This window comes from Coffea eugenioides, chromosome 1 (assembly GCF_003713205.1).
Source record: "Coffea eugenioides isolate CCC68of chromosome 1, Ceug_1.0, whole genome shotgun sequence".
NCBI classification, from domain to species: Eukaryota; Viridiplantae; Streptophyta; class Magnoliopsida; order Gentianales; family Rubiaceae; genus Coffea; species Coffea eugenioides.
The window spans coordinates 13,954,050-13,975,798 of NC_040035.1; the positions used below are offsets into that span (position 1 = coordinate 13,954,050).

General features: G+C 33.9%; 1 long non-coding RNA gene across 2 annotated transcripts; it reads right to left on the bottom strand.

Annotated features, from left to right (window-relative positions):
* Window positions 1-12,204: 12,204 nt before the first annotated feature.
* LOC113779328 lies at window positions 12,205-16,792 on the bottom strand. Of its 2 annotated transcripts, none has more exons than XR_003469478.1 (3): window positions 15,561-16,792; window positions 15,360-15,459; window positions 12,205-12,923 (listed from the first exon to the last, which is right to left on the bottom strand). It is a non-coding gene; the product is annotated as an uncharacterized LOC113779328 (long non-coding RNA). The 2 variants fall into 2 exon arrangements; XR_003469479.1 differs by having other exon boundaries at window positions 15,360-15,428; window positions 15,561-16,465.
* Window positions 16,793-21,749: the final 4,957 nt, after the last annotated feature.

The window sequence follows — 21,749 nt, forward strand, 5'->3', positions numbered from 1 at the left end:
CATTAGGCCTTCATTGACAATTTTTCTTTGAAACCTCCAACATGTCTGAAACTGAAACATCAGAAATCAACTCCAATACCAAATCAGAAGAGACCTCAAATATTCCACAAACAGGGGATTTGTAGATTATCCAGGCAACCTACAGGCTCAACGGAAAAAACTATTTGAAGTGGTCACAATTTGTTCAAACATTTCTCAAAGGAAAGGGCAAAGTCAGCCACTTGCTTGGAACTAGACCGAAAAAGGGAGATCCTAAACTCGCTGCTTGGGATGAAGAGGATTCTATGGTCATGTCATGGCTGTGGAACTCCATGTCACCTGAAATAAGCGATACTTGCATGTTTCTACCAATAGCTAAAGATATATTGACTACTATTCGACAGACCTATTCAAAGGCAAGAGATACTGCCCTAATCTATGAGATCAAAACAAAGATCTCAACCACTAAACAAGGCAACCTTTCTGTTACTCAATATGCCAATCTTCTGCAAAATCTATGGCAGGAACTGGACCAATATCGGTGTGTTCAGATGTTGTGTAGTGAAGATGTAGCCACCTTGAAAAACTTTATCGAAAAGGATAGAGTTTATGACTTCCTTGCAGGCTGAATGTGGAATTTGATCAGGTCAGAGTCCAGATATTGGGGAAGGAAAGATTATCATCTCTGAATGAGACAATATCATTTATCCGAGCTGAAGAGAATAGGTGAGAAGTCATGTTGGAGCCTAAAACATTAGAAAGCTCGGCAATGATTTCTACAAAGTCAAACAATAAGGAAGCAAAGATAGGTAATGGGCGTACAGAATCAAATAAAGACACAATTTGGTGCACATACTGCAAAAAATCACGCCATACGTGAGATGATTGCTTCAAACTCCATGGGAAGGAACAAGGCCTTAGTCGTAAAGGAGAATTCAAATGAGGAAAAGCCCACTTAACTAATGGAGAAGACCAAACCCAAGAAATATCTAACCGGGCTGGTATAGGAGAATTCAAGAAAGAAGAAATCGAAAAGCTAAGAAACCTCCTAAATTCCCTTGAAAAGTTCTCTAGTACGTGTTCATTGGCTCAATCAGGTAAGTACCTTAACTCTTATGCTTTAAGTGCCTCAAGCATGTCTTCTCTAGGCTCTTGGGTCATTGACTCAGGAGCTACTGACCATATGACTCACAGCCCAATCAGATTTAGAACATACAACCCATGTCCTGGAAATAGAAAAATTACTATTACGGATGGATCTCCTATAACTGTTGCAGGCCAAGGGACAGTAAATCTATCAAATTCTTTGTCCCTAAATAATGTGTTGCATGTCCCACAATTGTCCTCCAATCTCATATCCATCCATCAAATTATCAAAGATCTGAATTGTAAAGTAACTTTCTATTCTACTCACTATGTTTTTCAGGATTTGGTTACGAGGAGGACGATTGGACTTGCTAAGGTGAGTGATAGGCTTTATTACCTTGAGGAAATGAGTGGCAACAAGAAGAACAATAATCAGTTATCCCTCACCTACTCCTCAGATAATAAATCTAAAATTTGGCTTCATCATTTCCGTCTTGGTCATCCATCTTTTATTTTACTTAAAAGCTTGTTTCCTTCACTTTTTAAGAATGAAAATGTTAGTAGTTTTCATTTAATACATGTGAAATTTCTAAACATCATAGACTATCATTTCCATTGAGTAATACAAGATCTATTAGACCTTTCTCGTTGATACATACTGATATTTGGGGGCCTTGTAGAGTTTCTAGTATTTTGGAGCAAAATGGTTTGTCACATTCATTGATGATTGTACTAGAACTACTTGGTTATTTCTTATGAAAGAAAAATCAGAAGTAAGCAGTATTTTTCCAATGTTTCATAAAATGATTTGTACACAATTTGGAAGTTTGGTTAAAAAAGTAAGATCTGACAATGCAAGAGACTATTTTAATCAAATTCTCTCATCTTTTTTCCAAAAAAAAGGTATAATACATGAGTCATCTTGTGTAGACACACCCCAACAAAATGGGATTGCTAAACGGAAAAATAGATATTTACTCAATGTGACTCGAGCAATTTTGTTTCAACATAAAGTTCCAAAAACCTTTTGGAGGGAGGCTGATTTAATTGCAGCACATTTGATAAATAGAGTACCTTCCAAAGTGCTAAATAATCAGAGTCCCATTGCTGCTCTTTCTGTTTTTTACCCTGATTTTAATGTCTCTTGCATATTGTCACCAAAAGTGTTTGGTTGTGTTGCTTTTGTACATGTTCATGCACACCAAAGAGGGAAACTTGATCCAAGAGCTTTAAAATGTATTTTTGTGGGATACTCAAACACAAAGAAAGGATACAAGTGTTATCATCCACCTTCAAAAAAATTTTTTACCTCCATGGCTGTCATATTTGTTGAAAATGAACCTTACTCTCAAAGTAACAATCCTCATCTCCAGAGGGAGAGTTCTTGGGAAGATAAGGAATTTCTCCTTGATTTTCAAAGTCCTACACTAAACTTGAAGTCTTTCAAACCTGACCATACACCAGATTCCAAAGGAGAACATGCTAGCAGTGAACCTGAACTTGAATTTGAAGTTGAACATGCCAGTAAAGAAATTGAACCTGATCTTGGAGCTGACAGAAAAACTAGTTTAAATCCAACCACACCACTCAAGGCCTACTCAAGGAAGAAAGTTCATATTTTTGAACCTGTGCAAATCCAAGAATCTGAACCACAATCAAGTATTGAAAATTCTGCTCCTTTGTGTGTTCAATCTGACTCTGCTCCTTATGAATTTAATGATTTAGACCTGCCTATTGCTATTCGAAAAGGAACACGAGAATGCACTAAGCATCCAATCTCAAATTTCGTGTCTTTCCATGGACTCTCTCCACAACATAAAACTTTTCTTACCACCATCAACTCCATTTCAATCCCACAAACACTACAAGAGGCACTTAGAAATAAGAACTGGTTACAAGCTATGAAAGAGGAGATGAATGCCCTAGAGAGAAATAAGACTTGGAAAATTGTAAACCTGCCTAAAGGAAAGAAAACAGTGGGATGTAAATGAGTGTTTACTTTGAAATATAGAGCTGATGGTTCATTAGAAAGGCATAAAGCTCGGTTGGTCGCAAAAGGATATACACAGACATATGGGATAGATTACCAAGAGACCTTTGCACCCGTTGCAAAAATGAATACTGTGCGTGTTCTTTTGTCTTTAGCCGCTAACTTTGGTTGGTGTTTACAGCAATTTGATATTAAAAATGCATTCTTACATGGGGGTTTAGAAGAAGAGGTGTACATGGAACCTCCACCGGGTTTCAATGAAATGTTTTTTGAAAAGAAAGTGTGCAGGTTAAAGAAAGCTTTATATGGATTAAAACAATCGTCAAGGGCTTGGTTCGGAAGATTTACTAAAGTGATGCTAGCAATGCAATACAAACAAAGTCAAGGAGATCATACCTTGTTCATAAAACATTCAAAATGAGGTGTTACAGCTCTACTTGTATATGTGGATGACATCATCATCACCAGGAATGATCCAATTGAAAGAGAAACACTTAAAAAGTGCTTAGCAAAGGAGTTTGAAATTAAAGAACTAGGGAGGCTAAAGTATTTTTTAGGCATTGAGGTGGCATACTCAAGTAAAGGCATCTTTGTTTCCCAACAAAAGTATGACTTAGACTTGCTTAAAGAAACAGGCAATCTTGGATGCAAGGCAGCAAGCACGCCCATTGAGCCTAACTTGAGATTGAATGAAGAGAAGGATGATAGCACAGTAGATAAGGGAAGATATCAGCGGTTGGTTGGGAAACTGATATACTTGTCACATACAAGGCCGGACATAGCATTTGCCGTAAGTGTAGTAAGCCAATTTATGCATGATCCAAGAGAGAAACACTTGCAGGCTGTCAACAGAATTCTATCCTACCTCAAAGAGATACCGGGTAGAGGAATTTTGTTCAAGAAAAATGAAGGATTGCTCATAGAGGCATATACAAATGCTGATTATGCGGGTTCTGCTGTAGATCATAGATCAATTTCAGGATATTGTACATTTCTAGGTGGGAACCTAGTGACATGGAGAAGTAAGAAGCAATCGGTTGTTGCAAGATCAAGTACTGAAGCAGAGTTTAAAGCTACGGCTCATGGAGTTTATGAATTGCTATGGCTCAAAATAATACTTAATGACCTTAAAATCAAATGGGACCTTAAAATCAAATGGGAAGGACCTATGAAACTCTATTGCGACAACAAGTCTGCCATCAACATTGCACACAATCCAGTGCAACATGATCGCACAAAGCACATCGAACTAGATAGATATTTTATTAAAAAAAAGCTAGGCAGCAGCATGATTTGCACTCCATATGTAGCATTAAATAATCAATTGGCAGATGTCTTAACTAAGGGAATGCCAACTTCCGACTTTGAAGACATTACATGCAAGATAGGAATGGAAATATCTGTTCACCATCTTGAGGGGGAGTGTTGAAAATTTAGAATATCTTTTCTGTACAGCTATAAATTCTATGTATATTCCATGATTTCTGCTCTATTTTAGGATAGAATAATTTACTCCTAATGTATTTTAGGATAGAATAAATTAGCTCCTAATTTTTAGGAGATTACAAATTTCATGGAATTGCCAAAAGTCAAATTTCATTTGTATATATGTTGTACAGAGCCTAGAACAAAATTAATAACAAAACAATTTAGTTTTCTTTTTGTTCAAGATTCACCACTCCGATAGTAGGAGTTCATATCCGGATGGCCACTAGTGGGAAATTAAACCTAAAAGGTCGACTATGTTAGGTTAATTGAAAAATATTTTCAAGTTAACCTAATCTGGGGTTAATTCTGGAAGTTAGTAAATTTAATTAGTCATTAGGGAATTGGAACTCATTCCTTATTCCCTGACTAATTGGATATCGGTGATGAAAGGATAATAATTACATGGTAACTTCTCATGGAAAGATTAGATCAAAATTCTCTTGACTAATTCCAGGTACTTGGGTGGCCGTGTTACTAGACACCGCTTATGATTTATAATTATGAATTAATTAATTACTGTAATTAATGATAAAATAAAGTTGTTTATTTTATCTAATTCTTTTTGGGAATTATAAATCATAATTATTGCCAATGTATTTGGAACCTATTGGATCACACGTATTAGAGTTTTGATTCTGGATTAAAACTATATGTCCAAGTGAAGACTTAGAAACAAAGTATAAGAGACTTTTGGGATTTAATTACAAAGAAAATAAATTTCAGACCTATTTGAGCAGATAGGAGAAAATAATTATCTCCTATGTATCAGATAGCTGAAAGATAGAGTTTGTTATTGGATAAATTTTCGTTTGATTTTGAATCAAATGATAAGAACCTTTCTCTTCTTTTTCTTTCTCTCCATCCTATCTCCATTAGTATGACGAAAACCTATGACTTTTCAAAGGGAAGAAGATTTCATTACAAACATAGAGAGTGTAGAATGAAAAATATGTGAGACATAGAGAGAAAAAATGAACAAGTAAAGGTGAAAAGAAAGGTTAGCAACTTTGATCACTTTCACACATAAATAGTAGAGATGACCCAGATATCACTCTCGCGTGGATTTTGGTAGAGGCAGGACATCTGGACTACTCAAAGGGTTGTTCATCTTCTCCAATACCTCAGAGGAACTTCACACAGATTAAGGTAATTTGTTTTTCCCTTTCTTCTTGAACCATATGCAAAACCTTGAGTGATCCTGAGTGATTTTTGGGAAAAATTTTTGAATTTTCCGCTACCTTGTGTCCCAAAAATGCAATAGTTGCCTATCTTAATACATTACAACAATGCAGCTACACTTGCTAAGGCATATAGTTAAGTGTATAATGGCAAATCAAGGCATATTGGTTTGAGACATAGTTATATGAAGGATTCGATCACAAATGGAGTCATATCAATTGACTTTGTGAGGTCTAGTGAAAACTTGAGTGATCCTTTAATGAAAGGATTATCAAGAGACTTGGCGTTAAAGATATCAAGAGGGATGGGTTTAAAATCCAAACTTAATGACTATTAATGGTGGAACCTCAATTCAACGTTAGATACAATGTCTAGTCTTGAATTCAATGAGCAAAAGTACGTCATTCAAATGGTTGGTACACTATATTGTTTTTCATCCCAAGGTAAAATGGTGCATTTTATTCTCGCCTAATTACAATTATGTTGAATTATTGACTCTTAACGAATCTTGAAAGTGCAATTAATGGCGGGGGCACTAAGATGTCGCCTATATGAATGTAAGTTTAGCAAACTACAAAGGTAAGGATTTTGCTTTAAAACATTCATTAAATGATAGTAATACAAGGCCGTAAAATGTATCATCAAAGAACATATGGTTGTGTATTGATCTATGTGTGATGTGTTTATGAGACCAATCTAATGTACAAGTGGTTCAAAATTGGTCTTCCATTTTGTATTAATTAGTTTTAAAGAACATTCACTAAAAGAGTGATTTAATCGAAAGATAACATTATTTATGCATATAATTGTCAGATTATTCTGTGACCTTCAGAAGTCTATTTTCTAAATTTTGAAAATTGCGGGGGATTGTTGAATATTTTCAATAGTTGATCAGTTGCAAGATAGGGATTTATCTTAGGACCCAACATAAGACCTATCATTGTCTAGTTCTTGCAATGCTCAGAAGTTGTTCAAATCTACTTGGCACCTTTTCATGTTTTTGACAATTAATTATCATCTAAATGGTGTTTAAATATCCAAAAAAACTGTCTAAACACTTGCATTGATGTTAAAAAACTTTCTGACCAACACAAATACACAGATAAGTGATGAAAAGTTGCAACTCTTGATCATTTCAATCTACTCTATAAAGGTCTAGTAGGAATGGTTTGTTGCAGAAGATCATTATCCTACTACTAGAATTATCTGCAAAAACACACCATAGTTCAAGTAGGTTTGTCTAACTTTGTGCAAGAGTTAAGGCAAACACCCTTCAAATTATCCTAAAGAATATTTGTCCAAAGTCATTGCACACAAAATTTTGGACAAATAAAATCTAAAAAAAAGTGATCTTGAGTCACGATTTGAAGTTTTTTTTTGTATCATTTGCTTTGCAACTTTTAGCCATTTTTCTCTTGTATTATCCCCAACATATCACACCTTTTATTTTTTTAATATTAGAACTCTTTGTCTCTTGTTATCTGCCATAGCAAATTTTTTTGCTATCGAGAACTCTAATGGTGCATTAACAAATGAATGCACAACATTTAAGCTTGCAAATGGGAAATTAAATAAGCTCATAGGCTGAGGAATAACAGCCTAAATAGAGTTCAAAGTCTGCAAGGATTAGCATTTTCAACTTCTATGTGCTAACCTTCATGTAGACAATTAATCTGGGATTTTGGCTTTCTAATCTAACAATGCGCTCATTCTCACAAGCTATCAAATTGGAAGGCTCAATTCCTACGCATGCAAATGATGCATCCATTGATGTCCACATATCATTGGAATTCATAGGCAGCGTCGAAGGAAGATTGTGAGGTCTAAGAATAGAAGGCTGATGTGTTGTCAAAGGCATGGGTCGAAGCAGTTCGCTTCTCTGAGATTTTTCATCTCTATATCTCATAACTCTATGTCCCCTATTATTGCTTATGCTAGAAATTTTATATTCTAGAAATGGGAGCGAAACTCTCATAGATAGTTAACTATTATTTGTGTTCACGGGCATAAAATGAGGTAAATTGATCACATTTGAAGTTCCTGCAACATGAAAATGCAGTATGCTATCTAATCGTTTTTGTTTCCATCTTTTGATAGCTTGCTTTCTATAACTACCTTTGTCCATGTATTGAATAGCACTATCATGCTTCTCATTCATGAGAAATTAATAAGAAAAGGAATATACTAATCTATTAAGTTAAAGATGACAAAATTGCTAAGTCAACAACTTGTAGCTGTCTTAGATTTGATGATTCTTATATATCTCATCCAAACCGCAAAAGATAAATGATAAGGATGGAACAACTATAAAACAAAGCAAAACTGAACTCATGCATGGCTAACTAAACCTTCAAGCACCAAATGAGCATGGATAATACAAAACATAAAAGCCTTCAAGTAAGCACACGTTATCGCTAACTAAATAGTTCAAAAATGTAGAATTCAAAACCTGCTACATGTGACATTAAGATCAAACTATTTTTAACTTTTAAAAAATGCACTAAGGATAGATTGAACCAGAAAACATACTTGGCAATAGTAGGAGCAAGTTGGAGAGAGCAAGACTGTGAGCCCTTGTGCTTAGGATAAAGTAGATATTATCCAAGCAGCAAAAGATAGAAGGAAAAGAAACATTAGTAGAAAGATAAAACAGAAAGGAAAGCAAAAGGGAAAGAAATATCAACTGCAAGTTAGGTGGAAATTCAGGAAATCCTAATTTAAAATTAATAAAATTTAAGATTAAGAAAATTGCTTCACAGAACAAAATTCTTTGCTCCACCACAACATGAAGCCAAATACATCCTTATACTATATAAGAACGAGTTTAGGACAAAGACAGTTTTTAGATTTCAACCGCAAGGGTGGGACTATTTTGGGAATGTGAGAGTATTTGAAGTGTAATTGGAGTATTGAGTACAAGTCATTGTAGCTTTAATTTGGCTATAATTACTTATATAACCTTTCAGACATTTAAGGTTAGGGGCAGGTTTGGTATGTTACAATGTTTGGTGCCAAGTTGAGTATTAAGTACAACTGAATTAAGCTTGTGCTTTGATAAAATTACATAAAAGCCCTTTTAATCATTTATTATACTAACATCCAAGCCTTCCAATTTCCTGAAACCTTTCTCATCCATTAAGGAATTAATTGGATGTTTACATAATTGGATTTTAATTACAATTAATTAACTTAATTATTATCTGAACAATCATTATCATATTTATGCCCCCATGTTTAGCCGATACCCTTTCTTCTTTTTCGGTTTCATCCCTTTGGTTTTATTATGGCTATTAAATATTTGGTGGAAGGCGTAGCTTTTCCTTTAAATTGAGGTGAGTTCTTTGGGTTTGTCTTCTTCGAATATAGTTTTTTTTTGTCTAATGATTGGTTTATTCAAGAACTCCATATAGTTTGCTTTTTGATACTTAATTGTATTGTATTCCTTAGTAGATCCTAGAGATTCTGTCTCTGATTTGAGGTAATGTTGTCACTTTCTAAAATAATCAGAAAAGCAATTTTATCATCTTCTCCTCCTCGGCCAAGGTATTATCTCTTTATTTAAGTCAAATAACCTTATTTCTCATGAACTTTCTCCTATTGTTCTTGAATCCAGGGATCTGTTGATTACATTCAAGCAGTTATGTTTTTACCATAACGACCGCAAAGCAAACAAATATGCAGACATACTAGCGAACTGGGGAAGAAGCAGCAACGAAGACTCCACCTTTTTTTAATCCTATCCTGATTTTGTCCTTCCCTTACTTTTGCAAGACTTAAAAGGTGTCATCAACACACGGATGACTATACTTTAACTATTACTCTATAGACTTTGACTTTATTTTAATGCATCTTTATTTTACCAAAAAAAAAAGACTTTCTCGTATGTCGTGCTTCACCACTTACACATACCATCACATACTATATATCACTCAAAATTGAGAATTTTATTAACTTAGAATTTTGTACTTCATTGAAACTAAAAAAGAAAATTAATCATGCTACATAGTACTAAGATGTCATTTGCACTCTATTTGCTTTCCATGTTATGATCTCGTTCTTGTATTCTACTGTTTATATAGTTTCAAATACAAAAAATTTACTTTTTATGCTATCTAAAAGAATTTGTAGTGGAACTTGATGAGTTTAAATGCTTTAGCTATAGCACCATTTTGATTGCATTGTATTAATTCATTTACTCATAATTGTATACTGTACAATGATAAATAATGTTTCTTGATTTGATTGAAGCAAGTGTTATCCATAGTTCAAACGAGTCAATTAAGTAGAGCTGCTATATTGGATACTCATACAAGTGAACATTGGAAAATATCATTAAGGAGTTTCTACCTATAGTTTGCAATTCGAATTCATATGAGGAATTTCTTCTGATTTTAGTTACCATTTTCTACAATTTTAAATTTAGAAAATATTATTTCCACCAATTTTTTATAATCAAGATAGTTTCAATTCAAATCTTTAACAATTATGCAGATTTGAACTTATTTATGAGATTATAAAGAAATGCCACTAGCAAAAACACCAAATCTGAATAGTTTCTATAAAACTTTGAAAAAGACCACTTAAGTTTCTTATCTATCTATCATTTTTGGGCATTATTATCTCGGTAAGAAACATGTGATTAAGTCGTATTATGCCCACCAAATTATATAAATAGTTAGTCTAAAATAAAATTATTTTAGATTAGATTGGACACAAAGTGATTGATGGATAAACTTGACTTGATAATTCAGGTTGAGCTTAAGTCGAGGGAGAAATCAGAAGCATTGCTTAAGGGATCTTTCACGAACATATATAGATTCGAGAGATAAGGGATCCAATTGATACTTTAAAATGTTTTATCATCTTGGATAAGTTTTAGAAGAGACTTTTGGATCATTTTCAATTGCACTTTAAACATTCTTACATTTTCAAACTACCCTTATCTTTGTAATTGAAATTCAAACATAACTTTTGATCACAAAGGATTCTTACATAGTATAACGATAAGGATGTTTCATTGCACATTATTTTATTGACTCACTATGTAACTTATGATTTTTTTATTAAAATCACATGATAAAATCATCATACTTCAGTTCCTATACTACAAAATATTAAAGAATAATTAATAATTATCTTGAATCACAAGCGTCAAATTCCCGCGCGCTGTCCCTCCCTAGTATTTAGAAAAATAATCAGCTATTTAGGAGCTCAAAGACGTGGACACTACTCAAGAACAGCCATTAGTTGTATCACGCTTTTGTGACCATCAATCCTTTTTGTTTAGCCAAAACAAGGGGAAAAAATGCTGTAGCATATATAAATTGTATAATTAATGGAATAATATTGCTTAGTTAATTCGAGAAAAGCAAGGGATAACCTTGATCGTGGAAGAAATTTTGAGCTTCATTTTTGTAGTAAGATATAAACTTGAATAACCACGTCAAGGTTTTGAATTGTAGGTAAATATTAATTCCAAAATCATGATTATCACCTAAAAATCCCAAAATCACATATACTGCAAAAATTATCTTTTTCGATTCTTTTCTTCTTTTTCCATAATTATGTGACAAACGTTATTGATCAACTTCTTGAGCTTATTAAACGAGTTTCAAGATGTACACTAGGATGCTGGCAATGCCATTATTTGTCAATCTTCTTATACCTTTTTAGCTAATATTGTTGTTGAAACTGAGGTTAGCAAGTAAGAGGCTGAGGGTCCGTTTCGTTGGACTGAAAATATTTTCCCTAGTGTTTTCCGTTTAAGTCATTTTTCTGGAAAATCACTTCCTTCTCCATAATTTTCTAGTGTTTAGTTGTTTAGTGAAAATATTTTTCAAATTCCTTTTTTCATAATTTTCCGCTATTTGGTTTGTGAGTGAAAATATTTTCTAACTTCCTTTTCTAGTGTTTGTTGATATGTTGTAAATGTTTTTCTGTTCTCAAAACATTCATCTCATTACAAGTTATTTTTATTTTCTATCCATTATAATCATATTATCAATTTTATAAGATATTTATTCAAATTACACCATAAATTCTTAAATGGAATTATTAATGACACTAATGAATTGGCTTTTGACCTTCATTTTTAACAATTATTCTTTTAAGTTAAGAACCTCAATGCTAATGAACCCCTGCAACTACCAGAAACTTAGAATTTCAATGAATAAAGATATTTCAACCAAATGTTTTAGCCAAATGGAAACCGCCGGTCATATTATCCAAAAGAAACATATATCAGATTATTAAAGAAAAATGACATAAACCTCCAACAGATCAGGGCACAGGCTAATATCAACGAAAAAACACACTCTACAGCACTGCAAAGAAATTTTGCAATCATCATCTCTAAACTTGCTGGCTGATGACCATCGCACCACTTCAAGAGCAATGGAATTTTGCCAGAACAACTGTAAAGCAGTTTAACAATCTTAAAATGGCTACTAGGCTGTTAATCTCACTACTTCATAACAAAAACGGGTGCAAAGGAATTGGTATATTACTTTAAGCAGAGAATTCTGGAATTCTAGTACTTCCAAAACAAGGCAAGTGGTTTTCCTATAAATACAAAAGATAATGACAATAAAAAACACTATGCAGTTGAAGAGACTTTCCAAGAATATGATGCTTGCTTATAATACAGTTTCTGTTACTTTCTTGCTGCCATCACATAATAAGTACTTCATTCACCCCAATATTTCTTGAACCTCTCGAGAGAAATCAAACGAAGTCTTTGACTCTTCGCCATAAATGCTTTTCCCAGCTTCTCATTTTGCACCAAATGATCGAATACCAAGTACAGAAATTCTCCGCTATAACCTTCTATCTTCATAATCTCATCATGTAGTTGGCTGATATCAAGCTTGTTTGCACTAATTTTGTTCAAAGCAGCTGCCACTTCTCCAAGTTGTTGAGACATCTTTTCCATATCTTCATTGCTGCAATTTCTTTTACGATGTTGTTTTGTTCCCGACGATATTGCTCTCACTTCTGAGGATCTTGCACTAGTCACATCCTTTTGCACACTCGTCTCTTCACTTGTCTCTACACTTGTCTTAGGAACAAATGGAGTTTCCAAATTCACATTGACAAATGATTTTGCAAAAGACCTGGTGGCCAGATCTTTTCCAACCACAACAGCCATTTCATCATACAATTCGATTTTATTGTGAATATACTTGTCATGACCTGGATTTTGCTGCATAATCATAAACCAGAAATTTCAATCAACAATATAACAAAAAGATCGTGAGAAAACTACTTATACACTTGAAAGCATATCCAAAATTCAGGTTGCATTTGTCTGCAGATGCAAAAGATCAAAAAGAGGAAGGCAGTTAATACTTCCAGTTTTCTCCAAGAATGTTTCCAAGAAAATGTGGAAAAGAAAATACTACTTTACATATATTGACAATGCATTTCAGCCTTCCACTCATTGCTTAAACAATGGACGCATTTACAATGGAAGCATTTACATAAAACAAGTTTTGTTATTCAGTGGCTAGTTAACAATGGAAGAATGTAATAGTTAGTACCCAAGACAGCATGCAATGTTCATCAACCCAAGAGGGGGAGGGGGAGGGGGAGGGGGAAGGGGAGGGAGAGGGAGGGGGGAGGAGAACAATGTTAGTGCTGTTAATTCCCCTCTTGTGTATGTACCAAGCATGCAATGTTTATGTACCAAACTACTAATGTTGTTATTCAAAGTATCCCGAAACTAGTTAGTACCAAACAACTACTGTTGTTGCTCAAACAACTTAATGTATGCCGGTATAGGAAGTTTTCATATGGAAATTCTGCAGTGGAAAAGGCTAATGGTAATATTGAGGAGAAGAGCTTTAGTCAGGGCTGTGAGACCAACTAATGTTGACGAAGTAGGAGGGGTTTCTCAATTTTCATCACTATCCCAGCATGCACCTTGAACATCATACACATGATAATATACTCTGAAACTAATACTAGATAATAAATTAGCACAAATTAATATGTACTTTGTACGTGTATAGTTTGTGAGACATCATACACATTATCAGTTCTGAACTATTACAGGTGCATCTTGCTGAGTTTAGCCACACATATTGAGTTCCCTCTGTCATCAAAATTACATCTGACTAGGATTGATGTCTAAATCCATAACATCATCTGCACAAGTGTGTGAATTAAGAGATATGAAAAGTACTTTGGAGTTCTCTAGCAAGATTCTTACTTTGAACAAATTTATGCTACCCAAATGTCCTAATCTATAGTCAAACCGAGACAAAATTTCACCAGTGGCTGACTTTTCCATTGTCATAGATAAAGGAAATCATTAGAGTAATCTGTGCATGTGTGCATGTGAACCTGGGTGTAAAGCAGGCAATAATTCTTGATTTTTCCACTTGCTTTTATTTATTTGATCAGAAACAGTACTGCTACACATATTGAGTTCCCTCTCTCATCAAAAGAAAACAAAACTAGTGCATTTTTTGATACTTTTCTTGATGAATTCCTATTCTTGATCATGAACAAGGAAAAAAATGGGTAAAAAAAAAGATAGCTAGCTAATCATAGGGTTCTATTAAAGTTAAATCCAATGGAGCGGTTGAAGCATTATATAAAGTGATGAATGCAGTTGGGACGTTGATGGACAATATTACCATACCCGTGAGAAAGAAAGAGACATCATATGTAAAAGAAAAGATGGTTGCATGGCCATCTGGCCATCTCCATCATTTTAATTACTGCTAACACAAGTGCAGCCCCACCCCCATCTGTCTTATCTTTACCATAGACAAATTATCTTTCTGTGTTCAACAAACAAGGGGAGGCAATGCTTCAATCATTAAATATGACAGCTCAAATGTACACTGATCACATCTACAGGTATCAGAAAAAAGTGAAATGAACAAAGTAATTGAACAGAAACAAGACCATAATCTACTAGCAAAGTTGTTGATCAGAAAAGGCCAAGTACAAGTTATTTGTGAACGTTGATCAGAAACAAGCCAAGTTTGTCGTCTAAGAGTATGCGAAGAAGGCGAAGAGCAAGAAAGAAGCTGAGAGATTGGAAAGAGTCAGTTCCGGTTGACAGATTTGCTGCTTGCCATGAAAAGTATTTCACTAAAGCATAGCACCGACATTTTTCTGATTTACACCCACAAACATGCAACGAAAATGTTTACGAAGGCTTCTAAAATTATCCCTTAAGGTTTTTCTAAATGTCTTTGTGCTAATTGTGGCCAGCAAATGCATGTACGAGTGATAAAATAATCACCACTCTGTGTTGACAGCTTGACCAAACGTCTTTTTAATCAGTGGCCTCAAACTTCAAATATTCATAGTCAACAGTTAATCCTTCTAAAATTGCTAAATCAACCTTTAAAATTAAGACTTATGCTGGAGGGGCATTTTCCAACCACCCGCAGCGTTTGGCAAGATTGTGAAATAGGAATTCATCACTTTCTCTGTAACAAAAAAACTTGGCAGCTTATACAAAATTTCGTATAATTTAAAGTGGTACAAGAATTTTTATCAAACTAAAACAAAAGCAACCCACAAAAATTCATCCAATCCAACTTCAAGAATCTACACCAGTAATTGTGGACAATTTTTCAAAAGAAAAGGGAGGGAAAAAACTAATAAGAGACGATCATACCTCTGGAAATGCTTAAGGAGTCTTCGCCCTTGTTGGAGATGCTGTTGCAGGAATGGGGATGAGATGTCGCTGCCACAGGGGGAAAAGCCGTTAATATTGGCTGCTTTTAAAAGGAAAAAAAATAGAGAGAGAGAGAGAGAGAGAGATGATAATTAAGCTGATTTTTAAAAAGACAATGACCTAATTAAAAGAGTAGCCTACCTCTGGATGCCGCCGGAGCAGGAGCTGGAGATGGAGATGCCGTGAAAGAGTAGATGATAATATAGCTGATTTTTAAAAAGATAATGACCTAATTAAAAGAGTAGCCTACGTTTGGATGCCGCGGGAGCTGGAGATGGAGACAGATATTTTTAAAAAGAAGTGGGTCTTCGCCGGAGCTGGAAATGCCGCAGGCCAAGAAGGTGGTTTGCCGATGGTCTTCAATGGGCGGTGAAAAGAAGAGGCCGTGATTAAGAAGGGAAAATAACTTCGAAATAATAGGTAAGGAAGAAATTTTCCTTCTCTCGGTGAAAGTTATTTTTCATCAGAAATTATTTTCCCAAATTAGATTGCGTCCAAACAGTGAAAAATCAGGAAAACGTTTTCGAGAAAATGTTTTCAGTCCAACAAACAGACGCTGAATGATTATCAGTTTAAAGCTAAAAATTCATAATTTGCAAATGATATTGGTGACAACTGAAAGCAGTTTATACTTTGTGTTCCTTTTGAAACCAATATGAACTGATCTAGTTAATTAATTTATTTGCAAAACAAAGGAATATAGGAAAAATACTAGGAGTGAAGAAGTGCCTCACAATAGAGAGAATTACTGTCATTAAAATTTACATTCTTTTGTATCAAGAAAAATCCCCAAGCAGATTAGAAAACCAAACCGCTGTTTGCTTATACAAAAACTCCAAATTGTTTGATTTATAACAAATTAATAAGAGGAAAACCCTAAAGCGCTAATATTCAGGTATAAAAATGCAAGAAATTATTTTAAAAAAGAGAAAAGGAATCATTCCAGATGGAGGAATGCGCATGACAAGCATAGAGCAATGGGCCCATATTTTCTTTCTTTGAGCAAAAAAAGGAGCGACTGTAATTGGAAATATCCAACAAACAGCATATGAAATCCATCTTCTGCTTGATCCCTAGGTTAATCTATGGTCGAAACTTGAGGAGGTACAATTGAAAGGAAAGAAAGCATGCTTCGACCAAGGAAATTGGAGGAGGAGGGCTCAAGGAGCCAATAAAGTAGCAAAATTAGGCAGCAGTGCTAACTGCTAAGTTCATAACGATCAGCTGCTATTTCTAAGCTAAATCACAATTAGAGCATAATGAAGTACATCCAATGGCTGTAAATGTAATACAAATCTAGTAAGACTAATCTAAGGATGATGGGTTAAACAACACATCAACTTAATCTGATTAGTGAGTTTAATGAAATCGGTTAAGCCTAGAGAAGAAGATAAAGCTCCTCAGCTTTTTTAAAGGACAGAAATTAGTCTATTTGGTCTGGGTTTGGTCCGAAGAGAGTGGATGGAGCAACAAGAGTAATTTCTAAGGGAAATATATTGGAGTCATGCCACTTGTCAAATAACCAAAAAGTCACATGGCAAAACGGAAAGAAAAACACTAAACCTCGCATTCTTCTTATATGCAAGGTAGATGTTTTTAGTCATTTCATTTTCTTTCATTCTGTATTGCAAAATTGTTCCCCCAATAAAAGAAGGCAAGAGTAAAATGAAATAACAAAAGTTTGGAGCGGAGATTAGTTGTCCAAGATGGTGGTGATGGTATGAGAGAGGAGAAGAAAAAGAGACCATGTTGAGACTTTTTTCTTTCCTTGCACATATTATCAAACAAACCTCCCATCTAATATAATCTAGTGTCGGATTCTATCCATAAATCCTAATTTGTGTAAGGAATTATAAAGACATGCACAGTGAAAATTTTAAAATTTTTTATTTCCTTAATAGATCAACTTTTGATTAAATTCATGAGACATAAAGGTCGTTTAAAAAATTACCTCAACCCATGAAAATCTTCTTAAATTGGTGGAAATTTGATAGAGTGAGGCAAAGTGATTTATGTAACCATACAGATGTCTAGCCTCTAACAATAATTCACATGAACCTCCTTAACTAGAACCTTCTTGGTCAAACATAAAAATATACTAAATTTACATTATCATGCCAAAGGTCCAAATAAACTTAAAACGCCCAAAATTGCAAGTTAAATGCATTTAAGGAAAACATAATTAATAGTTAAAGAAAGGAAACAATTATAATTAAGAAATCAAAAGCTACAAGGGACTAAATTGTAAAAATTAGAAAATTTTTAAGGTCAAAATATAATTTTATTAAATGATTAGGGGCCAAAAGTATATAAAGACAAAGTTTAGGAGTTAAATGCAATTAAAATAAGGACCTAAATTTAGGAAATCTAAAGTTCTTGGGCCATAATTAGGGGCAAAAAGTATATAAAGACAAAGTTTAGGAGTTAAATGCAATTAAAATAAGGACCTAAATTTAGGAAATCTAAAGTTCTTGGGCCATAACAGTATTACTAAAACGTTTAGGGTCAACTTATAAAATCTGATTTCTGATTTAAGGAAAAGTATGAAGAAAAAAGTTTTGGTCATTTAGTGCTCGGACCACACTAATCTAGCCCAAAAAAGACAAATCATCTCATGTAAAAAATACAAGCTTAAAGTAGCAAACATCCCTAATGTTTACCATCCAAAGCCCAATACAAGCCCAACAAAAGAAAAAATTCCAGGCCATTCCCTTTATTTTCTTTTCCTCTTTTTTCCTTTCTTTTCCTTTCCTTTTTCTTTTTCATTTTTCTTTTCCTTCTTCCTCTCTTCTTCCGGTTAGACCTCCAATTCCTCGCTGGCAACCATGGCAGCTCCAACGGCTACGTCACTGCTAGTCATCGGAATTCACCAAAATAACACCCCAAAATTTATTTTTTGTGTAGAATCCGTTTCTGGATTAGTTTATTTTTTAAAAAAATGCGTAGAATGTAGCCAAAAATCAAATTTACAACTGGCTATCCCATTGTCAAAAGTCATTCAAAACATCACCAAAATATAAAAAATGCAACAAAACAACCTTCCTTAGTCTACAATGCAACCACAGTTCTGATTTATCAAACCAAAGCAAAAAATTTCATATTTAAGCAAAAATTTCGATCTTCTTAAGAAATAAATTTCTTTTGCTTATATACATAAAGCCTACAAAATCTTACTCTAAACACGATCATGAAGCTAAGATGCATTAAACTGAAAAAGAAAAAAAAAACAGTTGATTATGCCCTCAAAACAGAAACATAAATTCCAATCCCAACCATTACATTCTCTCAACAAAACGAAAAGGAAATTGAACAATAAGACATGACTTAATATAAATGAGAACATAAGAAAGGACCTTAATGAAACAGTGGGGGCCTTCCAATTGGATGAACAAATTTTGATGGAAAAACTCCTAGAGTGAAGCTCCACTCCTCTACCTTCTTCTACTTTTTCTTACTTTTCCTTACTTTTATTTTCTTATGTGCTAATTGAGAGAGTGTAGAGAGAAAGAGAGTCGAAAGAGAGCCAGAGGAATGGAGTTCATTTTTCCTTTTTTTTTTTTGTTCTCCGCGTTGTTGGGATTATAACACAAGAGGCACTGATTCCATCTACAGAAAAGAGAAGAAATATATATTTATTAGTGGCATGAATAAGTGAAATAAAAAATAGGAATAAGAAGTTCAATTAACTTTTAACTTTTTGTTTATAAAATTCCCAGTGCACATCCAACGTAATTTCTATGTAATTTGCATGTTGTTTTACCTTAAAGCCCTTGCCTTCACTATTTGAAAGTTAAGACATTATAATAATTTAACTCTAAACATTGAGGACAAAAAATGTAAAGCCAAGATTACCAAATAATTTGACTGTTAGAAACTGTTGAATTTTCATCAACCGTCCTAAATTTGTTTAAAATTATTAAATTTTAGAGGCTGCATTTGTTTTAGTCAAAATATTAGAGATCAATTTGACACAAAGACAAAACATTGGGATCAAACCTATATTTCTATCTAAATCCATTGTCAACTATATCGGCATTGAACTTGTCAATTTCTACAGAAAACCTAGGCTGTTCGTACCTCACAGAATAAATGAGTTCAAAAGCATCAATTGATGATTCATGAATGACGTTTTCTAAGTCAAAGGCCAAATAAAAAAACTCGCATATTGACAGTTGGGTTGATAAATCATTATAACTTTCCATATATATATACTAGTGAGACGGGAAATATTTTATTCTATGTTAACCCAACAATAATTTATTAATTGTTTCCTCAATAATTGTGCATTTACAGAACATGTATCAATTTTATTTCATGTCACAGTAATAAAAGCCATTTTTAAAGTCACTAAAGCCAACAACAATTTATCAATTATTTCCTTGGTAATTTTGCATTTTCAGAACACTTCTAAAGCAAATAATTAACCACAAAAAAATCAACTTTCATAGGTTTCACTTTTTATACCACCAATTATGAATTCAGTCAACATGTCCAATAAATACACCAAAACTATAGCAGCTGTTAAAAAATAAACAAATAATTGATGAAAATAGCCCTAACATCCAATAACAATTGCAGGATAACCGCTTGACAAAAAAAATCACTGTGCATAGGGCAACTTTTCCTTTATATTGTTAGATATGTATATCTCTATTACTCACTAAGTTCAATAAATATAGGCCTATTTCTTTTTCCATTAATATTAGATCATTAATCCACAGTAAAAGACGTGTATTATTACATTATTTTTCAAATTTAGAGTACTTTAATTTTCAAATGTAAGAAATAGTCTAATTAATGTTACATGTTTAAATAAATAATATAAAAAGATCAGCACACAATATCGCTTTTCAATTTACAGCAATTTAGAGCTATTAGAGAAAACAAATATGTTAAAATATTTTATAATAATTATATATACACTAAACATGGATATATTAGTAAAATAACAAACTAATTATTCTTTTAAAAAGGAAATAGACTCATAATGTAGCACACATAGAAGACAAAAGTAAGCTCATGTTTATAGAATATATATATATAGAATGAAAAGTATAATAATAAAAATAAGGGTATTAAAATTTTTCCAATAATTATATAGACTAAATATGTATATATAGACTAATATATATCCTTCTAATTGTACGTTTGAAAAAGCTATAGAATTAGAAACTGTTATTCTTGGTTTTGATGATCACAAAAGTTCGTTGAAATGTTTATACAGACCAAGAAAGTGAACACTGACAATTTTGTTAGTCTTGGTTCCTTGAAATGTTTTATCTAACTTTCTTCAAATATAAGTGTTGTTGCCTATCAAAGAATCAGGTACGAATATGTCGTGAGCAAAAACAGGACACTCATGTCGGACGGCCGAAGGGAATCTGTCGGACGTCCGAAGGGATGAAGAACATCAGGAAGGAGTTTCTGTCGGACGCACATCGATCGTGTCGGACGTCCTAAAAATTTCACAAAGCTCTGATGACTCTCTGCCAAGACACTGTCGGACGCTCGCAAGGAAGCATCGGACGTCCTGAAGGATCGGACGCATGCTTCGGACGAACATCAATATCATCGGGCGTCCTAAAAATTCCTCGAAGATTTGATAACTCTCTGGAGACGTTCGGACACTGAAGCTCGGACGATAAAATTCCATCGGACGTCCGAACTTTAATTTGGCTGTTTTTTTCGGACGATTGGTTCGGACGATAATTTGATCGTCGGACGTCCGAAAGCCCCAACGGCTAGCTGACTCTTCATCTGCCTTCTATCCGTTGGAAGCTTTAATGAAGCCCATTTCTGTTCCCCTTTAAAAACAAACTGTTCTGAACGAAGTAAGGACTTTTGCACACTTGGTCTACAAGATCTCACGAGATATTTTAGCTAAAAAATAGTCTCCAAAGTTAGATTTGTTCTCTAAGTGGTGTGAACTTCTGGTGAGCTTTTCTCTTGTGGTTGAAAGTTTCATTAGTGTAGCTTTGTTGAGGGTTATCTGAGTGTTTGTAAAACTTCTTAGCTTGACTAAGTGAGGCTTAGGGCAAGGAGGAAGTGCTCCCTCCATTGTACATCTAGTTGATCATATTTCATCAAAGAGAAGTTGCTCAACCTTGTGATTGGTCTTCAAGTTTGAGGAAAGCTTGGTAGACAATCGGTTTGATTTCCTATTTTACTTTTTGTTTAATAAAATTCTCATTGCTTATATATACTTGTCTTTCTGATCAATATTGCTATTGTCTTCTAATCTACTTGGTTGATCTTTACTAGAAAAGAAGGTAAATTTTTATTAAAGAAAAAGTGCATAAATTTGGTTAAGATTTTAATCAACCCAATTCA